Source organism: Mirounga angustirostris, unplaced genomic scaffold, assembly GCF_029215605.1.
Source record: "Mirounga angustirostris isolate CCGP_5_RB_7025 unplaced genomic scaffold, mMirAng1.0.hap1 SCAF_8, whole genome shotgun sequence".
Classification (NCBI taxonomy): domain Eukaryota; kingdom Metazoa; phylum Chordata; class Mammalia; order Carnivora; family Phocidae; genus Mirounga; species Mirounga angustirostris.
Window position 1 is genome coordinate 34278878 of NW_026991716.1, and position 17854 is coordinate 34296731.

General features: G+C 38.5%; 1 protein-coding gene across 3 annotated transcripts in view; it reads left to right on the forward strand.

Moving 5' to 3' along the window:
* ZFAND3 (zinc finger AN1-type containing 3) overlaps positions 1-17854 on the forward strand; it is a 338087-nt gene that overhangs the window by 111726 nt on the left and 208507 nt on the right. The gene's annotated exons all lie outside the window — the stretch shown is intronic.

Sequence of the window (17854 nt, forward strand, 5' to 3'; positions counted from 1 at the left end):
TGTGTACTTGCACCCAACAGACTTTACATAGCGTACAGTTGTGGGCATATAGTGGAACTGTAAAAACTTGTGTTGTAATAGGTAATAACATGTTTATGTCTGAACTTGACTTGAAATATTAGTAGTGAATATTGTTTTTACCAGTGAGAATACAAGAGAAAGGATATCTTCATGTAGGAGTCAGGAAGAGAATCATGTTGAATTAGCCCTAGAATCCAGTCCCTTATTGAAATCACCTTGGGTAAATCACTTAATCTCTTTGGACCTTAGAGTCATCATTTATAACATGAAGTGCTTGGGCTTGATGTTTGCCAAGGGCCTTTTCCAGCCCCCAACTGCTGATTGGTTGACTCCTTAAATTATGACTCCTTCATGAACTTAAACCTTCATTTTTTAAAAAGAATTTTATGTCTAATGATTTCATATAAAATAACTGAGTCTTTACTGAGATATGTTTAACCTTCCTTTTCTATTCATTTTGTCAAGAATAAAGCTGGACACTACTTGAAGTGCTAAGGACAGATTTTAATCAGGAATATATAGCAATAGGGAAGAGTTCAGTTTGAACTGAACACAACTTCAGTTTGTGCAGAGGTAACTGGGTATTTTAAATGGAGAATGAGGGAGTAGGGAGGGATGCTAGCTTGGCTCAGTAGAGTCAGGGAAGTAAAAAAATTATAAAGGGCTTCTCAGTGTAAATGATGAATAGGTTGGTTTTGTCTACTAGCTGACTGTCCTGCCAGTTAGGATTCTGTCTTTCTTTCTTTCTTTCTTTCTTTTTTTTTTTTTTAATTCTTATGTTAATCCCCATACATTACATCATTAGTTTTAGATGAAGTGTTCCATGATACATTGTTTGTGCATAACACTCAGTGCTCCATGCAGAATGTGCCCTCCTCAATACCCACCACCAGGCTAACCCATCCTCCCACCCCCCTCCCCTCTAGAACCCTGTTTGTTTTTCAGAGTCCATCGTCTCTCATGGTTCGTCTACCCCTCCGATTTCCCCCCCTTCATTCTAGGATTCTTTCTACTGAGACTGAGCCTGAGGCCCTACCATTCCTGATGGTGACCTTTTAAAATAATGGCTTTCATGTCCTTGAAATAGGGACTCCTGAGATGTAAGAGATGCATATGCATCTCAAAGGGACAGAGGAAGGATTCACAGTTGCAAATCCTTTTTAGTAAATGGCCTAAGGAGGGGGTGGTCGGAGGCCTTGCAGACCGGTGTTACAGCTAGAAAAACCTTATATTCTTTTGGCAGCCTTGAGCTTTCTCAGGCAGGCACTTTAAGAGGGGCTAAGGTCATCCTAGGGATGGGGCCTTGAGTTGTTAGAAAATGTGTTAGTGTTTGTTTAAATATTTTAATGATTGGGGAAGGGGTAGAAGAAACCATCTGTGTTAAGAGTCTGTAGTTTTTATAGGTCAAGGTTGAGTCCTAGTTGAGAAGAGGGCTCAGAAGAGCCTAGCTAGAGATTGGTCAAGGAGAGAATCTTTGTCAGATTTCACTATTCATTATGCTATTTGGGCAAGAAAATAATCATATTTAGGCTTTAGTCCTTTACATTTTTGCCTAATCTAGGGAATAGGTGGGAGGGAGTTGGGGAAGGTGGCAGTTTGTATCTGTTAAAGTTTGGAATTTGTCAAATACTTTAGGTCTTTAAAAGGAAAAAAAATATTGGTAAGTTTGGTTTTTATCCAACTTTTTAACAGTATGTCTGCCATTAAATGAATGTATTCTGCTGTTTTACTCTGTATGTCTACAATTACAGATATGAAGAAATGCTTCCTTACTGGTGAGAGTTTAAGTTTTATAGTAAAGATGAAAGCAGTGAGACAAAATGTATATTAGATTGATGACTGTCTCCGTATGGAGCTAGTTTCCCCTTATAATTCAGTAAAGTGTGGCTGTGGGAGAAGGCCAGGCACCTTTGAGTTAAGGGGCTCACATCAACTGCTCAAAAGAACCATCTCGTGTCACTAATAAATATAAAATTTAAAAAATGACCAATGAAGACAGTTTAGCTGTGGTCTTTGTATTTCTTTGTACTTGCTGTAGTTTGATTTTTTTATAGTAATAATTATTTATTGTTTCTCTGGTGATCTGTGTCCATTTACTCTTTATACAGCTTTGTCATTTTTGCTTTTTGCTTTCAAAAATATTAAGAGAGTATTTTCAAGTGTGTAAAGAAGATACTCCCTTTTCCCCTATTTATCTTCATCCCCATATTCTTAATTTCCTCAACATCATTTGAAAGGAATGACTAGTAACATTTGCTTGTGGAAGTAACATCTGGGGTTCTTTTTGCAATACACAAGAAAAGTCATTGAACTCTACAGATATATTTGTGGGTTTTGTTCCTGTATGGAAATAAGAGTATAGAAATACACTGTTGCAGCATTAGGTATGAGATGTATAGGACAACATGAATATTATTTTGGCCAAAACCACTGTGATTTTAAATACTCTTTTAAAGTATACTATAAAGTATACAATGTGCTTTTAAAAGATGGAAAAATCACTTTAGAAACAGCTGCTGTGTCCTATTAGGTTAGGTATTTTTCAAGATTGCTTTTCAGAATAAATCTACGTGGTGAAAAAGTGAGTTTGTTGTAACTTGTTTACATAAAATTGAAATGAGTAAAGACGTGTTTAAAATCTTGTTGGGATAGTAGAGTACTAGGTGACGAACTGTGGGTGCTAGTTTATAGCTAACTTTGATAACTGTTTGCCTCTGATGAAATATTCTGTCAAATGGTAAGCATATGCCCCAGTAACTCCTATCACTGCAGATTATTTTCCCTTTTCTTTATAAAAGATTCCTGGGCTGTTTGAAGTTAGAGAAAGGAAATGAGTAAATGGGCACTGAAAGTTACTAAAAAACCACTGAATTGTTAATTGTGCCAGTAAATTGTATACCAAATAATAGTGTTTCTCCATATTTTTGTCTGTATCAACCATTTGCATGAATGTAGAATACCAGCCTGGCTGGATTTGCTGTTCCTAACAGCTTGCAGCTTAACCAACTTTCCTCTCTTTGAAATGGGAGGATATTTTCATTTTTATTTTTTGGCATCTTGAATCCTGGTTTGGCCTGGCTGAAATAATTTTAGGCCATTTGGAAGTATGTCTCTCCCTCCCCCACCACCCCCCATGTGCAATATGCTACTTGCTTAACCTTTAAGTGCCTTTGACCTGAAGACCCTTATCATCCAAGATTTTCTTGTGCCAGAATCACAAGGATATTTAAAGGAAGTATTCTCATATGTGGAATTTAAGAAACAAAACAGAGAATCAAGGGGAAGAGAGGAAAAAATAAAACAAGAAGAAATCACAGAGAGAGCCAAACCATAAGAGACTCTTAATCAGAGGAAACAAACTGAGGGTTGCTGGAGGGGAGTTGGGTGGGGGGATGGGGTAACTGGGTGATGGACATTAAGGAGGGCATGTGATATAATGAGCACTTGGTATTATACAAGGGTGATGAATCACTGACCTCTATCTCTGAAACTGATAATACATTATGTGTTAATTAATTGAATTTAAATTAAAAAAAAGTAAAAAACAATAAATAAATCAACTATTCTGGGGAGTCACCAAAAAATGATTCACACTAATGTTATGATTTGAGGTACAGTGGATTGAAAGTGCTCTTCTGGATTCTCTTTATCTGAGGTTATTATGTGGTCTTAAAAAAAAAAACCAGGAAAAGTTATTTTTATTACAGTATATATTTTTTGCATTCCCATAAATGTTTGCTGTTTTTCTACTTAATTGTCAACCCCCCTTTTACATGTTTAGTATTTTCTTTCCTTAAATCACAATTCTGTGTTTTTTCTTGGAAACATGTTCTCTTAAAGACTAAGACTATCTGTGAGCAGAAGCAAGAAACACCTGCAGTTTGGATAAGGAATTCTCCCACCTTTGAGTTGATATATTATCATTCCCAGTTGAGAGTGTTAACTATTTTTATATTACCTCTAAAGAAAGGATAAGATTTGCAATTTATTTGAAGTTACAGAAAGAATGTCTAAACTATTGAAAAGGATGATATTTAAGCATCCTTGAACATAAAGTCATCAATTCATCTTGCTACAGATCTTTCTAATTTTTAAAGCTATTTGAGCATCTTTTTTGGTCCACTGTTAGCTTTTCTACCCCCTTGATAATATTCTAAAATAATATTCTTTCATGCTGTCTTTTTCTTTTATTAAATATTTTTACATTGTATAGCTTTCCTAAAAGAATCAGTAAGTGTCTATAATAGAAAGCCACAAAATTTCATGACATGGTATTTATAGTTATGGTGAATAAACACTTATTTTTTTGGGCATCTTTTTAAAAGAGATTTATTTTTTTATAAATAAGAACGCGCATGCACGAGAGTGCGTGAATGTGGGGAGGGGGCAGAGGGAGAGAGAGAGAATCCTAAAGCAGGCTTCCCACTGAGTGTAGAGCTCAACATGAGGCTCTGTCTCACGACCCAAGAGATCATAACCTGAGCCTAAACCAAGAGTCAGATGCTCAATGGACTGAGCCACCCAGGCGCCCCTGAACCAGTACTTTTTAGTGTAGTTTTCAAATTGGGTGTAGTGGTTCATTAGTGGTTAGAGAAATCAGCGTAATGGGTCACGATTGCATTTGATTAATTAAGATTTATTTATTTATTTTAGTGGGGAGGGGCAGAGCGAGAGAATCTTTAAGTAGACTCCCCACTGAGTACACTGAGTACAGAGTCTGACATGGGGCTCGATCTCATGACTCGTGAGATCATGACCTGAGCTGAAACCGAGAGTCAGATGCTCAACCGACTGAGCCACCCAGAGGCCTCATGATTGCATTTTAAAAAATTGAGCAGGATAGAAAATAATCAGTGCATTGCAGACATTAAGGGCAAGTACTGTTTTTGTGAAACCTTTGTTTGAGTTATATATATAAATGAGAATAACGTATTACTGGGGTTATGATTTAAAGCCATGGTGGTTTGAAAACCACTGAATTGCAGAAATTGACTGGAAAGTCATTGAGTTATTTGGGATCCTATTTTCTTTGGAAAATAGGACAATATTTCTTTTCTGTCTTTAGGCAAAGGATTAACCAGTTGATTTTTTGGTGACCTTTGTCTATTCTGAACTCTTAAATAGTTTGAAGTATATGATTTTCTGTGTGAAAGCATGAACTAATAAACCTGATTGCTGCTCTGTTAAAGTATATATGAAAAGTCAAGCATAGCCTCTGTAGTCTTGCTTTTTACAAAGGTAGAAATGATATTGGCTATGGTATTATTATTTTCTGTTTGAGTGCAAACCCAATTTAGATACTAACTGGTCTTTGATATTTTGGGACATTTAGTACCTCATTCACAAAGACCTCTTATATTACCATATTAGCAGTGCTTTTCACAGAATGGTTTTGCTAAATGAAAGTATGGTTGAGAGAAATACCAAATGGGATGATCACAAGTGGGGAAGACAGAAATTTTTAAAGAACTGACTGTAGTAACTCCTTTAGCAGTGTGGCATTATCTCCACCGCCCTTAGACATGCTTACTGTAGAGGAGTGTGGTGACTAGGAAGTTGGTATAATGTATACGCCATTTTATACTTTATAAGGGAGTGAGTCTGAAGATATGTCCCAGGGGGCAGAAGGTTCTCTGAGTAGCACTGATGATAGATGCTTATCAGAAGACAAACTTAACATGTGCTCAGTGTAAAAAGAACCAGTAGGTCCTGTATGTATTTAATGTTTAATAATTTCCAGCAATTTCCTTTAAAAACTGACACTGACACTAAAATGTTTATTATTTATAGACTGACAAAAGTACTTCATTGAGAAATTGAAGTAAGCAATTTATTTAAACTGTAGACATGAATTGAATATATTGTTCCACTTAAGATATATGCTAGTTCATGATTCATACAAGATGGGATAAATAAGGAAAGGTAATTATTCGCAATACAAGAAGCTGCTGTTTTTTTACATTACAGACTAGTTCTCTTAAAAGGGAATACTTTTAATAAAAAGCAGAAACAGACTCATAAATACAAAGAACCAACTGGTGATTGCCAGAGGGGAGGCAGTAGGGGTTCAGGCAAAATGGGTAAAGGGGAGTGGAAGGTACAGGCTTCCAGGTATGAAATGAGTAACTCATGAGGATGAAAGGTACTACATAGGGAATGTAGTCAATGATATGCATGCTACACTTGTGGTGAGCACAGCATAACATACAGACTTGTCTAATCACTATGTTTTACACCTGAAACTAATGTAACATTGTGTGTCAGGTATACTTCAGTTAATAAAAAATAAAAAAGGAGTACTTCTGATGCATTACTATGTCGATTTACAGAAAGGGACAAGAATAGAAGAACTAAAGTATAAGAGATCTCTTGTCAGTTGAAGATGAATTAAAACTACAGATAAACATTTCTTAAATTATAAGCTAATGGTGCAGTTATTTAATTTTCTGAAAATTAGGTTTTTTTTAAGATTATTTGAGGGAGTGAGCGAGCGAGAGAGAGCACACACCAGTAGGGGGAGCAGCAGAGGCAGATGGAGAAGCAGCCTCCCCACCCTGAGCGGGAGCCCTACGCAGATGCGGGGCTGGATCCCAGGTCCCCGGAATCATGGCCTGAGAGGAAGGCAGACGCTTAATGGACAGAGCCATCCAGGCGCCCCTGAAAATTAGTTTCAGTGTAACTTTTCAAATATATTTATTTCTTAGTCAGAAGATGGTTATCTTTGTTTCATGTGGTTATTTGTGCTTGTGTCTCATTATTGGTAAAGAATATTACAATAAATAAAATGATACATATCATGTAAGCATCACATTCTAACATGACTCTAGAGCTAGGTGGTACTTAGTTTTGTAGATTCTGTTTTCAGGTACCTGTTCAAACTGATACTTTGGAGAGAAAATATTGTTATAATTAATACATTTCTGTTATTAGCTTTTGTCAGCTGGGAGAAAACTATTCTGTATAGTACTTTCATGTTCACTTTTATTATTTCTCAATATTGTCATATAGTTATTGTTTTCAATTCAAAATGGACTTTGGGGAGGCTTTAAGTGTTTGAAATGGCCAGTATTCAAGCAGGATTTCATTTTCTCATTGCTGCATACTTTGTATCCAATTTGAAATTATCAAACTTGTTCATTGCTGTCAAATTTTCTACCTAAATCAAAAATTATTATTGAATAATAGCGTTCCCTAATTTATGCTCTTAACATGTTTGTTTGGGATTTTTGTTTTCCCTTTAAAAAATAACATAGGGACATTAATTAAATGCTGATTGATAAGACTACGAAGCAGTATGTGTGGTATCCTGTTTTTAATTAGACTACACATAATTTATTTTTATTCAAATATAGTTGACACACAATGTTACATTAGTTTCAGGTGTGCAGTACAGTAATTCCACAAGTCTATATGTTATGCTGTGCTCACCATAAGTATAACTATCATCTGTCACCATACAGTACTATTACAATATCATTGACTGTGTTTCCTATGCAGTACCTTACATCTCTGTGACTTATTCTGTACCTGGAAGCTTGTATGTCCCACTTTCCTTCACTCATTTTGCTCATCCCCCTCCCTTTCCTCTGGCAACCACCAGTGTGTTCTGTGTATTTATGGCTCTGTTTCTGCTTTTTTGTCTGTTTATTTTGCTTTTTAGATTCCACATATAAGTGAAATCATGCAGTATTTGTCTTTCTCCTGACTTCTTTTTTAAAGAAAATGTACAAAATTATCTATATATTTACATGGCATATCTATGTACAACCTGGCTGGCACAGTTGAGGAAACTATACAAGGGTGTTCCACATTTCCTCTCCCCACATGGACTTTAAATTTTTTTTTTTTTAAAGATTTTATTTATTTATTTGACAGAGAGAGACACGGCGAGAAAGGGAACACAAGCGGGGAGTGGGAGAGGGAGAAGCAGGCTTCCCACTGAGCAGGGAGCCCGATGTGGGGCTCGATCCCAGGATCCTGGGATCATGACCTGAGCCGAAGGCAGCTGCTTAACGACTGAGCCACCCAGGCGCGCCCCCCCCCCCCCCCAACATGGACTTTAGACTAAGGAAGGCAGCATGAGGAAATGGAGCAAGAAACACAAAAGTTATATACAACTACAAGTGAGAGTGAAGGAATCTGTGGGCCAGGGAATCCAGGGATCCTGTTCTTTCTATTCCTTCCTCACCAGCTTTCTCCTATCCAATCTGAGTGATAGCCTGACAAGTGAATGGCCAGTCAGGAAAGAAGTATATACACTGGCCATCACCCTGCATGCGCATCAGCAAGTTCATGGTCCTTCTCATCTGGCCAAATGTTTGGCATATCAGAATTTGTGAGGTGAGAGGTCAAGAGAGGATTACAGAATCTTGCCCTCTTGAACAGTTAGGTCTCACTCTGGCCCTCTCTGTCCTAACTAGCAGTGGGGTTCAGGCCAAACTAGTGATAAGTAGACTGAAGGTGCTGGCCACCTGCACCCCTTTCCTCCACCTGCTCATGGACTCGTATTGCTGCTTCTCCTCATCCCATAGGAGTCAAGTTACTGAGCTCTAGGAAGGCAGAGATTTCTCAATGCTCCTTTTCTCTCTCTCTGACCACCTCCTCCCCTGCCCCCCCAAAGGTGAATTATCTCCTAAGAACCTGCTGCTTCAGCCCTGCCATAGTACCAAGGCCTGGAGACTGGCTCAGTTTGTCCCTTTTCTTCTGGTCTCCTTAACAATACATCTGGCATCTGACTACATGTGAAATGTGGGATTTTACCACAAGCGTGTGACTGAGCATGTGTCCTTAGGCCCACAGCTTTTTAGCAGCAAGGGCCAGGAAAGTGGGTGGGGGCAAGATGCTTCCATAGAAGCTAGCTTCTTAAAACTTTTTCCTTGACCCTTAAGACCATGATACTTCTGGGGCCCTCTTGCCTGAATTTATAACTCTCGAATCTCAATTCCTCTCTTTCCATGTAGTCCTAAAATGGTTCCCATAGGTAGGCTCACCCATAGGCCTTCCTTACTTAGTTTTACAATGAGTACCATAGATTTAAAAAAAAAAATTTTTTTTTTTTTTAAGATTTTATTTATTTGAGAGAAAGAGTGAGTGAGTGAGAGAGAGAGAGCTCATGAGCAGGGGGAAAGGGAGAAGCAGGCTCCCCACTGAGCAGGGAGCCCGATACGGGACTCGATCCCAGGACCCTGAGATCATAACCTGAGCCGAAGGCAGCCGCTTAACAGACTGAGCTGCCCAGGCGCCCCGAGTACCAGAGATTTTTTTTCAGCTGGCAGTTATATGATTTTTAAAATAGAATCAATCTTACCTATCTCAGCTCAATCCTTACGAATCTCAGCTCTTTTACAGATGAGGAAATAGAAATCCATAGAGGTTAAATGACTTGACCAAGGTTACACATCAGTTCTGCTGAGACAGAATGCAACTAGAACCCAGATATCTTGACTCCAAACCCAGTGCTCTTTCCACTATCCCATGATACTTGCAGAAGCAGCATGCTGGAAGAGAAAGAGAAGGTGCCCGTTTCATTAAATGATGTTCTCCAGTCTTTTTTTTTTTTTTTTTAAGATTTTATTTATTTATTTGACAGTGAGAGACATAGCGAGAGGGAACACAAGCAGGGGGAACGGGAGAGGGAGAAGCAGGCTTCCCGCGGAGCAGGGAGCCCAGTGCAGAGCTCGATCCCAGGACCCTGGGATCATGACCTGAGCCGAAGGCGGATGCTTAACGACTGAGCCACCCAGGCGCCCCGATGTTCTCCAATCTTTATATTATTTATGAGCCAGGGCAAACTGTCAGAGACACTCACTGAGTAAGGGAGGTTAAGGGGGTATTTAGTTTTAGGCAAGCAGATCAGTTTTTCTTTTTGAGGATTCGCTAAACCTGCCATAATGGAAACATGAAGCAGTAGCAGCCTTAGGGAAAAAACACTTAGAAGCACAGAAAACAGATCTCATTCAATCTATTTGCCTTTTCCCAAGTATTTCAGTTTAGCCTCCAGATGTAAATCTACCATATTATTCCCAAGGCTTAGCCTAACCAGTTTTGGGATATTCTCTTCCAAAAGGAGAAATCACACCTTCCCTTTTGCAGACAAAAGAATGTTTGCAGCATTATCCAATCCTAGTCTCTTTATTTCTGGCCCCTACCTGGGCTGTAGTGAGGGTGTGGAAATCTTCAGTTTAACCAAAGAAATGACTCAAAGCCTTTTTTCAACCCAACATCACTTTCTCAGCAGCCCCCTTCAGAATTACAGTCATTTCTGACTAGCAAGGTGAGAAGATCTAACGAGGCGTTCGTTCCATCCCTGTCTATGATATATAAAAGTCCAGTGGGTGAGGAAGGGGAGAGAAGGGGGGTCCAGGTTACCCTACAGTTTGCTGGTGACAGATCTGTGGGCTGGGGATGTCATCACCATTCACCAGATTCTTGTCTGGTCCTGCACTTGGGAGCTGCTTATTCTTCATCTTGGCTTTGGCCATGTTGTAGTCTCTTGGGTCAAAGTATGTTTGCCTTTTCTGGAATCTGTTCATGAGGAAGTCAGAGCCTCCAGGCTTTTGTCTTAGGCTTGGATATTTGGCCTTTAGCTTTGCTTCCTTGGCTCTCTCAGGGAGAATACCTTCTTTCTCCAGTGTGTCCTACATCTCCTCACCAGTCTTCTCTGTAGGATTCTCCTCTTCTTCTTCTTCTTCTTTTTTTTTTAAGATTTTATTTATTTATTTGAGAGAGAGAGAATGAGAGAGAGCACATGAGAGGGGGGAGGGTCAGAGGGAGAAGCAGACTCCCTGCCGAGCAGGGAGCCCGATGTGGGACTCGATCCCGGGACTCCAGGATCATGACCTGAGCCGAAGGCAGTCGCTTAACCAACTGAGCCACCCAGGCGCCCTTTTTAAATTTTTTGTTTATTTTTTTTTTTTTTAAGATTTTATTTATTTATTTGAGAGAGAGGATGAGAGGAGAAAGAGAGCACATGAGAGGGGGGAGGGTCAGAGGGAGAAGCAGACTCCCCGCTGAGCAGGGAGCCCGATGCGGGACTCCATCCCGGGACTCCAGGATCATGACCTGAGCCGAAGGCAGTTGCTTAACCAACTGAGCCACCCAGGCGCCCTTTTTAAATTTTTTGTTTATTTTTTTTTTTTTTAAGATTTTATTTATTTATTTGAGAGAGAGGATGAGAGGAGAAAGAGAGCACATGAGAGGGGGAAGGGGCAGAGGGAGAAGCAGACTCCCCGCTGAGCAGGGAGCCCGATGCGGGACTCCATCCAGGGACTCCAGGATCATGACCTGAGCCGAAGGCAGTCGCTTAACCAACTGAGCCACCCAGGCGCCCGGATTCTCCTCCTCTTGTTTCTGGGACATGGTGGGACCAGGACTGTGGAGTGTAGGAGGCTTGGGAAGTCAACCAGAGAAGGGAAGGGGGAGGGGAAACGGGAACAACCTGTGCTGCTGCTTTGACTCCTGTCACTAGGGTTCCTCAGTCAAAATGGTGGCCCTTGCCTCTGACTTCTTCCTTCCCTCCCTCCTTCCTTATTCTTCCTTCCCTCCCTCCCTTCTTTCAATTTAATTTAATTTATTATTTATTTATTAGAGAGCGAGAAAGGGAGAGCACGAGCAGGGGGGTGAGGGAGAAGCAGGCTTCCCACTGATCACGGACCCCAACACAGGGCTCGACACAGGACCCTGGGATCATGCCCCGGGCCAAAGGCAGGTGCTTAACTGACTGAGCCACCCAGGCACCCTGCCTATGACTTATTTCACTTAGCACAATATCCTCTAGGTCTGCCCATGTTGTCTCAGATGGCAAAGTCTTGTTCTTTTTTCTATGGCTGACTAATATGCCATTGTGTATAATAAACCACATCTTATTTATCTGTTCATCTATTGCCAGACATTTAGGCTGCTACCATATCTTGGCTATTAAATAATGCTGCAATAAAGATAGGGTTGCATATGTGTTTTATGAATTAGTATTCTAGCTTTCTTTGGGTAAATACCCATAACTACACAAAATTTATATGTATATAGTTGCATGGGATAAAGCTGAAAGAGAAGGTACGTGAAAATTTAGTTTTGGTAGTCTCAGAGGGGGAGTATTTGGGGGGGATTTTAATTTTAATTTTATTTATCTGTACGTTCAGACTTTTATTAATGTAATTATAAAAAATGTTACAGATATTTTAAAAGGAAAGTGCGTACTACTTATGTCAGACACATTCCAGAAGTGGTTAATTTCTTTCTGAAATGAGCAAACTAGAATTGGCCATAGCTTGCAGCATTGGGAATCTAAATGTTGACATCCAAGTTCAGTTTTACAACAATGCAGGGTATAGGATGGAATGGTAGATAAACCAAAATGCAAACATTTCTCTTCAAGGTGACTTGTTTTTCATGGTAATTTCCAGAACAGGGTAACAAATTCCTGTTTTATATCAAGTAAATTAAAACATTTCCTCATGAACCTGCAACTCTCACAGTTTGGAGTTGAACTCTAATCTTTCTGCTTCCATCCTGTGTTAGAAGTTCAGAGTATAAATGGCCTGATATACCAGTCACTTTTGGAAGGGAAGAAGAGTTGTAGGTTACAGCTGAATTTTGAGGTTCTGCAGTAAGAGGAACTGAGTGAATTTGAAAATTTTAAGCACTTCTTGTTACGCATATTTTCTTCTAGAAATTGCGGGAGCTCTGTACCCATCACTAAAACAATATAAAACAAACTACCCTCCCTAATGAGTCATTTTATAGCATTGTGAGGTTGGGGCAAGATACTAGAATTTGTAGCTTGTCATACCTTGATTTTTCAAATCACCTTTCTCAAAGCTGGTGATCTTAAAATGAAGCATCTGAATGGGGTGTTTCTGTCTTTGTAATTCTGTTGACTTGCTTATTGTCCTATACTCTGATTTCTTAAAAACAAAGTCTAAAAAAGATTTCTTATATATAACACACATTGATCATGCATCCGTTAATAAGAGGCAGTTAAGTTCACTGAATTCTTTTTTTTTTTTTTTAAGATTTTATTTATTTATTTGAGAGAGAGAATGAGATAGAGAGCATGAGAGGGGGGAGGGTCAGAGAGAGAGGCAGACTCCCTGCTTAACCAACTGAGCCACCTAGGTGCACTACCTAAAATATGATTTTTAACAGTACAAAATACTATATCATTTAGAAGCCCCACTGCTCAGCTGGTTCTTAGTGTGTGAAGTAGAACTTACTGTATGTTAATAATCTTTACTATTACCAAAGGTTAGTTTTAAGTTTCTTAAATTTACTTTTAGACTAAATACTGGATAGAGAAAAGAAAAAGATAACTTTAACTCAAGGCTTCTGGTTTGAAGAAAAATAACAAGGGTACATATTAAAAGGGGAATGCTTAAAAAAAAAGTATACTTAAAATGGAAGTAGCACAAGGATTACTGTTGGTGAAATAGGATGGAGAAATGGCACAGTTCTATTTGTTTTTAAAATGTAAAATCTTGAGATGAAGTAATTGCAATAGTAAGGTTTTTGTAGCCCTTTTTTAATATTTATTATAAAGCCATTTTGCACAATATTATGTGATTTGATCACAACTTTGGTGATTTTGTATATCCTTATTACAGATAAGGAAACTCCTGTTCAAATGGATTAATAATTTTCCCAAGATTGAATAAATTTTATTTTTTTTAAAATTGTATTTATTTATTTGAGAGAGCACGAGCAGAGGGAGAGGGAGAAGCAGATTCCTTGCTGAGCAGGGAGCCCAATGTGGGGCTCAGTCCGAGGACCCTGAGATCATGGCCTGAGCTGAAGGCAGACGTTTAACCGACTGAGCCACCCAGGCGCCCCCACCAAGATTAAATAAATTTTAAAGCAAGGAACTGAGATTTGATTTTAGGTATTTAGATGCTAATTATAATCTTTGTGGACTGTTAAATTTTGTTAGGAGTGAAGGTAGTAGCTTTAGATGGGATCCTACTGTAAAGACCCTGTGAGGAGGTAGCAGCAGTATTGTTTTGCATTTGTGTGTACGTTAAGGGCATACACTTTTCCTGTTCTCTTTTAGTTCAATTGCAGTTTGTCTCTAGATCTCCAGGGAAAATCAGAGAAACAGTGCTGGAAGCTTCACAGAGTATCTAATTTGGGAAAAGGTGTGTATGTGTGGCGGGAAGAGGGGTTATCTAATGCATTTTCTATTTTGGTGGTGAAGTCGTCATTTTGTAACATCTTTCTTGGTCTTGTTCATGTAACTTTTAGCTCATTAACCTTGCTCTCTGTGCTGCATAGTGAAGCACCATTTCTAATTTAGTCTCCTGTGTTTAGCTTCTCAGAAGATTTTTAAAAAAATGTTCGGAGGTGTGATTTAATTGCAGGGCTGTTTGCACATTGTCAGTGTGAAAGCAAAGATGAGTTTCATATTTAGATAGTGCAGCCTGCAGGTTTCATTTGTTATAAATCTTCTTGGTATTCCCATTCTCTCATACATGTGTGCATAATAGTGTTGAAAAAAAAAAATCTGGTTTTGTTGTATCATAGTTAGCAATTTGGTTGAGTTATGGAAAAGCCTGTCCTTTGCCTTGTGTATTTGCTCATTTGGAAACCTTGTATAGTTTATAGAGACACTAGTGATTTGTTCCCCAGCCTCCCTGTGGGTTTTGTTCCATATTACAATCTAATTCCGCCTCCCTGTCCCATACTCCTGTGCTGTTAATTTGTACATTTTGATGCAGTTTGTTTCATCGTGTGTTTTTGTAATCCAAACTGAATGTAACGAGCTATGTGCTTTAGGGACCTGGCTTTGCCTTGCCAATTAGAAGAAAGTGGTTACTGAGAAAGTATGTTTTAAATAAAACATGGCACCTCTGAGGAGGACTGACACTCATTTGGGAGTAAAAGGGATGATTTTAACTCTTTGACTAACAAAGAAGAGTCATTACTGAAGATCAAGACTTTTGGGGGAAAGAGGGATAAAGATTTACCTCCATAAAATAATGGTTTTATACATTTCCTCATAGACTAAATAAAATGTAAAAGTTTGTCATTTCGTATCCACTTTTTTCTTCATGATCAAGACATGTGTTAGCAAAATTCTCTGAATTCCTGAGTAATTATCCAGTGCCTGCTACAGTTTCTGAATTTTGAACTGTTCATGTTTAGGAAGGTGTGGGTATATAAAACTGTAGCTTTTAGCCTTCTTAATTTTTCTAATATATGAAGCCAAGTTTTCAGTAGTAGAGAACTCCCAAACGATATTGAAAATGATGAGAAAAGTGTAAGATTTTGCCAAAGTGTGTGGGTGTTATTTTATTTTCTGATGATATTAGAATTTTGAGCCATCAATGACTTAAAACTATTTGGAATTTTAGTACCACTTTCATCCACATTTAAAGGACAGATGCCTTTGTATAGATCTTCATAGGCTGTTTACTTATTTACTCTATAGGGAGACACCCTTCCTAAGTGGGTTCCAGTATTGTATTTGTATCTGCACTATAGATAATAGACTTTTGTTTTTAGCTGATATATCCAATAAACTCTAGAAATGAACATTTATACAAGGAAAGCGTGAAGTTGCTTGTGTTTTCTTGCTTTCTTTTTCTTTTTTTTTTTTTTAAAGATTTTATTTATTTATTTGAGAGAGAGAGACTGAGAGAGAGAGAGAACATGAGAGGGGGGAGGGTCGGGAGGGTCAGAGGGAGAAGCAGACTCCCCGCCGAGCAGGGAGCCCGATGTGGGACTCGATCCCGGGACTCCAGGATCATGACCCGAGCCGAAGGCAGTCGCTTAACCAACTGAGCCACCCAGGCGCCCTGTTTTCTTGCTTTCTATAGCACTTATTTTGAAGGAGAAAATAGGACTTTTTGAAAAGCTTTGAAATAAAGACACCAAGAAGAAAGTTATATAAAGACTTGATAATGGCTTTAGAAACATTATAACATTTATTAGCTTATATAAGCAAGAGAGAACAAGAGGAACACATTTCTATGAAACAACTAAAAAGTATCTAGGTGTGCCCTGTTGCAAAAAGCTGTTGCTGGAAAAATGAGCTCTGTACTAGAGGAAACTAGTTGAATTGGACTAAATTAAACTCATCCTACACATTTCTGTCACTGTCCTATGAAAGTCTTGCAAGCGGTATTGATGGTTTGAAGAGACGGTCATAATATTATTAAATGTCCCATCCCTCATTTTTGAAGATTAACACCCATAGTGATAATATTTTAAGCTCAAACAATTTCCCGAGTAAAGATAATTAAGGCTTAAATTTGCTGCTACCTTCTCCTTAACACTATTCTGACCTGGGGCTGAACAGGCCAAGACAGATAACTTTGCAAATACTCAGTATCCTCAGAAATCACTGAATTTGCCAGCTTTCCGTAAAGTTGACTCACATGCTTAAGATCCAGTAGCTGTTAATTTCCATACTTGAATCAAAAATTAATGTTGGGGGGGGCTCCTGGGTGGCTCAGTCGTTAAGTGTCTGCCTTCGGCTCAGGTCATGATCCCAGGGTCCTGGAATCGAGCCCTGCATCGGGCTTCCTGCTCGGCAGGAAGCCTGCTTCTCCCTCTCGCACTCCCCCTGCTGGTGTTCCCTCTCTCGCTGTGTCTCTCTCTGTCAAATAAATAAATAAAATCTTAAAAAAAAAAAAAAAAAATTAATGTTAGGAAGACTCCTTCAAAAAGTTTTTAAACATAGGTCCTAGACTTTGAATGGCAATCAAAAGCTAAATTAGATTGTTCATTTCTTCTGTGTCCATTTAGTTACTCAGTGTACATCATAAGTCTTCTATAACACTGTTTTTAGAAAGTCTAGAAATGTTAATTCCCATCAATTATGTGATACTAGGAAATGTGATCATTGAATATCTGATTGGAAGGAATCTTAGAGCCTTTTCTATCCAAAACACTGGTGCTTATTCCAAATGTCTGCTGAATTAGTTTTAAAGTAAAGTGATGTGTGGTAGGGGTAAAGTGTCTTGCTTTTTCATTTTTTTATGTCTTTCAACCTCAGTTCCCCTTCTACTTCAGTGTAACTATGCTATATTAGCAATCTTGAAGATGGGACTAGAAAAAAAATCTGTAACAAAGTGGCAGTAACGCTTTTATTTGTGGGTACTTCTAAGACATCATATGTGTTTTTGTTACTGTCTGTTAATTCATTTGCTGATTAAATTTTGCAAAGTTATTTAAGTTTATTTATTGTCCAGTAGAGTTGGTATACTTGACAACCTTGTCACACATACCTTCTAAGATGTATTGATTACAATCTTTTATTCTAAAAATTTTCTCAAATAAGAGGCTTGCATAATAATGAGATTTTATTCCCATATAGCAATTAAAGAATCACTAAAATGTCTTAAAATGTTTTTTACATAACTGATGCCTTAAAGAAGTCCCCCTGAATGTGACAAAAAGTCTATTATAGCCTTTTTTTGGTCAACTCAAGATAAAGTGTTTCATGTACCAGGATATATGCTCTTTGGGAATGGACCTTTTTTATGGTGTCCTTCTATCAAGTAGTCTGGTTGTATAAGATATCACAACCCAGACTAAATTCTCTCAAAATTCTTAAAAGGCCCTGAAGGAGGAGGGACCTAAAAAAGAGGAGGAAAAAAACTTTGTATGCTTCCCTCAGGTCAAAATTTGTCTTTACGGAGGGGAAAGTCAAAAGCAATAAATTCTTTGGGGATGACTGAAGTCTTATGTTTTGACCTACAGTGGGTGACACATAGAGATGGTGCCACTTATAACTTACGTAGCAATTTAAAATCTTAGGTGATGGTAGTACTAGATAATATTTTGTCTGTTGAGAGGCTTCATGAAACTACATAGCATCTAGAAAATTAGCAAGTGAAGC